Source organism: Ursus maritimus, unplaced genomic scaffold (genome assembly GCF_017311325.1).
Source record: "Ursus maritimus isolate PB19 unplaced genomic scaffold, ASM1731132v1 scaffold_7, whole genome shotgun sequence".
NCBI lineage: Eukaryota > Metazoa > Chordata > Mammalia > Carnivora > Ursidae > Ursus > Ursus maritimus.
The window spans coordinates 34,566,928-34,574,361 of NW_024426885.1; positions in this window are offsets into that span (position 1 = coordinate 34,566,928).

The window sequence follows — 7,434 nt, forward strand, 5'->3', positions numbered from 1 at the left end:
AAAAAAAAAAAAAAAAAAAAAAAATCCCGTGAGTGGGGCACTCTCGCCCCCTAGCCCCAGGTCCTCGCCTCGGTCCCCAAACGAAGAGAGCGAGATGACCAGCACGGGAGTCCTCGGGGGGAAAAACCGGGGGTCAGAAGAGCACCGTGCTTGGTTTCAGGCCTGAGAGCCAGGGTGGGCAGGTGGGGTGTAGGGCAAAGCGAGGCGGCGTCGGTCCCGGTTACCTGCGGCGAAGTGGAGCGGGGTGGATTTCCTGCCTGCCGTGTCGCGGCTGTTCACCTTCTCGGGGGTCACTAGCCTCTTGACTCGCTCCACGTCCCCGTTGCGGCACGCCTCGAAAAGCTCGCGGGCGGCTGGCTCTACCGCCTCGGCCGCCGCGCCCGCGCAAGCCGCGCCCCCGCCGGCGCAGCGGCGGCCCGACATGATCCTGGCCGCCGCCGCGGCCAGCAGCAGCGCCAGCAACGGCAGCAGGAGCCCCGGCCCTGCGAGCAAGAGGGCGAGGCCCCCCGGAGGAGACGCGCTCAGGGCCCAGGCCGCTCGGCTCCCTGCTGTCACCGGGGTCGGCGCAGTCCCATGGCCGCGCCGCCGCGTGCCCCTCGCTCGGCCCCGCGACCCCCGGCTGCCCCTCGGCGGCGGAGGCAGCGCGACCCCGCCGTTCGAGCCCCGAAGCAACGCGGCGGCGGAAGCTGGCAAGGCCCCTCCTGCCAGCTCCGCTGAGCCCTGGGAGGGCACGTGACGTGGTGCGGCGCGTGCGCAGTGGTGGGGGACCGGCCAGGCAGGTTTCTGAGAGCGGGGCCTTGCGGAGGGGCTTGTGGGAAATGCGAAGCGAGAACCTTTGGCCGCGGGACGAGAAGGGGCTTCGTCCCACCGCCATCTTTGCAGTGGGTTTTGCTGAAGTCGAGTGGTTTTCGTTATTGTCTTTTTTTAAAGCATGGATTTCCTGAGCTGAATTTCTTTATTGTTATTACACTGAAAAGAACCCTTTAAAGTTTCCCCTCCGATCTTGCATATTATTTTGGGAATCTTGGCGTGGAAATTTTCCATTTTTCATCTTTCACAATCCCTTTCTCCTGGGGGATTTCTTTTCCGTTTTCCTAACTGCCTCTTCCCTTCCCTTGCAACTGCTATTCTGTTGCTTCTTGTGAGCCACATTTCGAGAACGAATGAGTTGCTTTCCACTTAATGGGAAGTTTGGACGAGCTGCCCCAAGTTCATTTAAAATTAGGAAAGCAATGAAAGTTTGTTCCAATTCTAAATTAATAATTGAGAGGGATGGCTCTGATTCATTACTCTTCCCATAGTTGTTAGCTCAGAAGTTACTAATGGGCCCATAAAGATATCAGCATTGTACTGACTCGGTTGGGATGTGGATACACTGGGTATACACATCACCAACAAAGTTTAGTGATTTTCCATATATATATATACTATAGCATATGTACCATCAAAGGAAGGAAAGCACAGTTAATTGTCACGCTTAAGGTAGTGCTCTAGCTGTTATCGTTCCCTACTCCATGCCCTGGCCTCAGGAAACTGCTTGAAAGTAAGCTATGCTTACATGAAATGATACATGTTGACCTTTGGCATGCTGACAAGCATTTTTCCCCCTGTTGTCTTTAACTTCTTAACCTGTTTTTCAGGAAATTCAGTTTCTGTTTGGGAATGTTGACTCACTACGGTGCAAGAAGATAGAGGATGTACACTTTTAGGAAGGAACATTTTTATACATACATAAGTTTAACTATATATACATAATAATATATTTAGTAATTTATATTGCATATTAATAAAATGAATATCCATGAATGCATGTAAGAACTAGAGCACCAATACTATTGCATCTACCCTTTTCTTTCCCATTTCATCCACTTGGCAAATGTGTTCCCAATTTTATTATTCTGTGTATACTAATTTATCCTTATTAATCCTTTCCCATGTGTGTATCCCTCAACAACATATTGTTCAGTTTTACTTGTTTTGGAGCTTTATAAAAATGTCAGTCTTTGTGGTCTTTTTTCACTTAAGGAGATGTTTGTAAGTCTCATGAATTCATTTTCATTGCTTTATAGAATCGCCTTGTATGAATATACCACAAATTTACAATTTTACTGGCCGCTTGGTTTGCTTCTAAGTTTTGGTATTATGATCATTTTGTTTTTTTATAAAGATTTTATTTGTTTGAGAGATAGAAATGCAACTGGTGTCTTCAACCAGTAAACACACTTCTCCATTGCTTAAAAGTGCTAATTGTGACTCTCAGTAAATGGTTTACAGAACTCACAAATGAGTGTTGACTCAGGATTTGAAAAGCACCACAGGAATGGACTACCTAGGAATAGAATTGCTGAGTCTTAGGGAAAATGAATGTTTACTTTTACAAGGTAATGCCAAATTATTTTTCAAAGAGATTGTTGATGATGTATATGCCCACCAGCAGTGTGTATTTTTAAAAAAATCTCTGTCCTTGTCAATTCTTGGTATTGTCAAATTAATTTTTCCAATAAATATAGTGGAGGTAAATGGTATTTGAAAAAGGTCTTAGTCTGCATTTTTATATATACCGAATGATCATTAGGAAAATGCAAATGGAAACCATGCTGTGATACTACTGCACATCCATTAGGATGACTACTATCAAAAGAACAGAAAATAGTAAGTGCTGATGAGGATGTGGAGAAATTGTGGAATTCTTGCGCAGTTTTGGTGGGACTACAAAATGGTGCGACTACCATGGGAAACAGTATGGCATTTCCTCCAGAAATTTAAAATCAGACTATCATATGATCCAGTAATCCCTCTTGCATATATACAGAAGAATTGAAAGCCTGATTTCTAAGAGATATTTGCACAGCTGTGTTCATAGCAGCATTATTCACAACATCCAGGTGGAAACAACTCAAATGTCCACAAGCAGATGAATGGATAAATGAAATGTGGTACACATATACAATAGAATATTATTCCACTTTTGGGGGCGCCTGGGTGGCTCAGTTGGTTAAGCTTCTGCCTTCTGCTTAGATCGTGATCCTTTTGTCTTGGGGTCCTGGGCTCTAGCCCCAGAGTCAGGCTCCCTGCTCAGTGGGGAGCCTGCTTCTTCCTCTTCCTCTGCCCCTCTCCCTCCACCTCTCTCTCTCTCTCTCAAATAAATAAATAAAATCTTAAAAAAAAAAGAATATTATTCCACTTTTAAAAAAGGAAGGAATTCCTGTCATATGCTATGACATGGATGGAGCTTGAGGAAAATATGCTAAGTGAAATAAGCTGGTTACGAAAAGGACAAATACTGTATGATTCCACTTATATGAAGCGTATTAGTTTGTTAGGGCTGCCATAATAAAATACCACAGAATGGGTACATACATTTCTATACCTTAGCAAAAAATAAGTAGAAAATATAATTTTAAAGTCTATTATGGACAATTTCAAACATACACAAAAATAAGGAGAATAGTATAATGAACTCCCTTATAACCATTACCCAGCTTCAACAATTGTCACTATTTTGCCATTCTTCTTTTATCTCTTCCCTTATTTGTAAAATAAACTATTTAAAATGATTTTTATTAACTTTTAAACAAGCAAAATATCATGTCACTTTACTAGTAAATATTTAGGTGTATGTTTCTAATAATTAAAGATCTTGGTTTTTTTTTTTTTTACCATAATGAATATCATTTAAACATATTAACCTAACCAAATTAACATCAATACCTTAATATCATCTAATATCCAGTTCATATTTAAATGTCTACAAGTGCTTTGAAAATGTCTTTTTACAGTGGTTTGATAAGCCATACTTAAAAAAAACCCACTTATGATTGCAATAAAACTAGAATGTGCAAGACCTATATGAAGGAAACAATAAAATTTTATTGAAATTCATTAAAGAAGACCTAAATAAACAGATATGCCATGTTCAAGGATGGGAGGACTCAATATCCTGAACACAGCAATTCTTCCCAAATTGATCTATAAATTCAATGCAAGTCTCATCAAATTCCCAATGGGGTTTTGAAGGAACTCAGGACTCATTCCAAAATTTATATGGGAGACCAAATCTCAAAAAAAAATCAAGGAAGAGTTAGGTGTGAGATTTGCCCTACCTGATATAAAAACTTATTACCAAGTTATATTATGATAGTATTAGAGGATGTGTTAAGATGTATTGGAGGAGGAATATCTAAATGAATCAATGGAATGAAATACAATCCAGATATAGACTCATGAATATATGGAAGCTTGAAGTGGCCCACAACTCTTATCTGAAAGGAAGGAGTTCTAATAAATGGTGACAGGACAATGTGAATATAGTTACTACTACTGACTGTACACTTAAAAACGGTTAAGATGATATAAAGTGCAAATAAAGTTGAGTGTATTTTCACATGTTTATGGTCTATTTGTATTTCCTTTGCAGTAAATGCTTATTTATATCTTTAGCCTATTTTTCTGTTGGGTTGTTTGCCTTTTACTATTGACTTGTGGGCATTCTTTATATATTCTGGATACTAATCCTTTGTCAGTGTTGAAACTATCTTCTCCCAATTTATGGTTTGCTTGTTTACTTTCCCAATGAAAGGATGTTTCAGTTTTAATATAGTTGAATTATGAATATTTTCACCTACTTTGTGTTTCTGTGTGTGTTTAAGGAATTTTCCCTTATCCCAAGATGGAAAACATATTCTTTATTTTCTTCTAAAAGTGAAAATTTTCACTTTTTACACTTACATACTTAATCCTTCTGCCCTTGACTTTGGAGTATGGTATAAGATAGGTATTCAATATCTTTTTTTTTTTCAGATAGATAGCAAATTGATTGTTCATGATATTTAGATTTAATGCTGTAATGGGTTAAGATTTGGGGGGATTTTGAGATGGGGTAAATGTATTTTGCACATGCAATGGATGTGGGTTTGGGGGAGCCAGAGGACAGACTATACTGAATTAAATGGTATCTCCTCTAAAATCATGTCCAATTTGACCTCAGTATGTGACCTTATTTGGAAAATAGGGTCTTTGCTAATATAATTAAGTTGAGGTCATATTGGATTAAGATGGACCCTAATACAACCACTGGAGTCCTTACAAGAAAGATAAGGACACACAGACACAGACTCATTGGGAAAATGCCATGGGAGGATTGCTGGCAATCACCAATAGCTAGAAGAAGCATGGGAGGATCTTCCATAGAGTGTTTCAGAGAAAGCATGGCCCTGCTGACACTCTGATAATCCAGAATTATGATTTCTGTTATTATAAGCCACCCAGTTTGTGGTACGCAGCTCTGGGAAATTAATACACCGAGCCACTGATGGTTGTGAAGAAATGCTTGTCAAACATAGGTATGTGTAGGACTGAAAGCTCACAAGATCATGGTAGATGGGGCAGGTGGATCAAATGAACAAGTGGTGAGGGAATGAAAAAGCATTACTAAGTGATCTTGGCTCAAGTGTGATATTGCAGGACCTTGGGAATGAGACAGCCACTGCAAAATGATTTAGTGAGGAAGCTTTGGTTTGGTATTTAACTTGCTACCTAATGGGAACTGATTATATGTCTATTTACTTTTCATTGTATATTCCTTTGAATTTCTCTAGATAAATAGCGATGGTATTTTGGCTTTTCAATTTCTATGGTATTTTCAGCTATTTTATGTTCAAGACAAAAATTTGGCATGCTTTGTTATTGCTAAAGCTGATAGAAATACATCCTCATCTTATTTTGTAAAAAAAAAGAAAAAAAAAGAACGTTTCATATTTTTTCTTTTCCCCAAATGTTTGTTGTTGAAAATTTGAAAAATAGAGGTCAGCAAAAGGGAAAAATATGTTAACAAAGGTTAAAGCCACGTACTTGTATTAATGTTTGTGTCACAACTTGGGTTCTTTGGAAAGCTGACTCTGAGATGGAGATTAATATGCAGGACATTTATTAGGGAGTGGTCCTGGGAAGGGAGGCAAAGGAAACAGGATTGGTAGAGGGAGAAAGTTGAACCGAGCTGCAGTCCCAATCAACCAACCTGATGATAAACTCTGGATCTGGGAATCAAAACTGTCCCAAGTTTGGGCAAGGGGAACAGATGCTTATACTCCTACACTGATCAGTCACTGGATATGAGCTACCCTTGGAAGGAGGTAGGATATTGGGCCAGTTTTCTTCAGGCAAAACAATCCCCCAAAGAAGGCTGAGAGCTCAGGGGTGTCTTCCTGCAGCACTTCCAGGGGCTGAGGGGATAAATACTCCATTTCTGGAGAGGGGATCTGGGTGGCAAATGCAGCATCTACACATATAGCTACAGAAAATTGAGTTAATCGTATACCACAATTCATGGCTACTATGGACTGAATGTTTGTGTCCCCACCAAAATTCATACATTGAAGCCCCAATCCCCAGTGTAATGGTTTTTGGATGTGGGACCATGAGGGTGGAATCTTTACAATGGGATTAGTGCCCTCAGAAGAAACACAAGAAAAATGATCTCTCTTTCCACCATGTGAAGATCCAGCAAGAAGGTGGCCATCTGTAAACCAAAAAGAGGGTTCTCATCGGACAAGAGTCTGCTGGCCCCAGCATCCAGAACTGTGAGAAATATTTGTTTTTTATTTTGTATATTTATTTTTCTAAATTAATTTACAGACAGAAGTGTCCAATGACAAGTTCTATAATTTAAATATATATTTTGTCATAGGACACCTAATTACAGCTGGGATTTAGAGACCATCATATACCTGATTTAAAAAAAAAAAAGATAGGGGCGCCTGGGTGGCACAGCGGTTGAGCGTCTGCCTTCAGCTCAGGGCGTGATCCCAGCGTTGTGGGATCGAGCCCCACATCAGGCTCCTCTGCTATGAGCCTGCTTCTTCCTTTCCCACTCCCCCTGCTTGTGTTCCCTCTCTAGCTGGCTGTCTCTATCCTGTTGAATAAATAAATAAAATCTTAAAAAAAAAGATAAACTCTCTTGTTCAGCAGTCTAACTTCCCAAATCATAATCAATAGCTCTACTGAAGGGGAAGCTCTGAAACTCTGTGGTTAGAACGTCTACTTTTAGCACTATAGGGTAACTTATGGCAGAAAAATGCACCCTTTAAGAATAACTAGAGAAGTTGGATTTTAAAAAAATCTTGGGTATGGGGACACTGCTAAGGCAACTTAGAACTTGAGAGGTCAAGATTCTGAACAGGGGAAAACCATGGAGAGCTGAACTAACATTCTGCAGTCATGTTTTTCCATGGGGAATTTCACAAATATGGGCTCAAGGAATGTGGCTGGAAATGTATAAGAGTCTTGGGGGGAAGGGTTGCTGCTGGAAGGCAGAGAAACCATCAGAGCTTTTGGCAGTCCTGTGGATCTAAATAGACACAAACTGGAAGCTGGAGGGGCAGAAAACTGAGCCCCATTGAATAGGTTTATTCTAAGCCATTTTTCTGAATCCTGAAG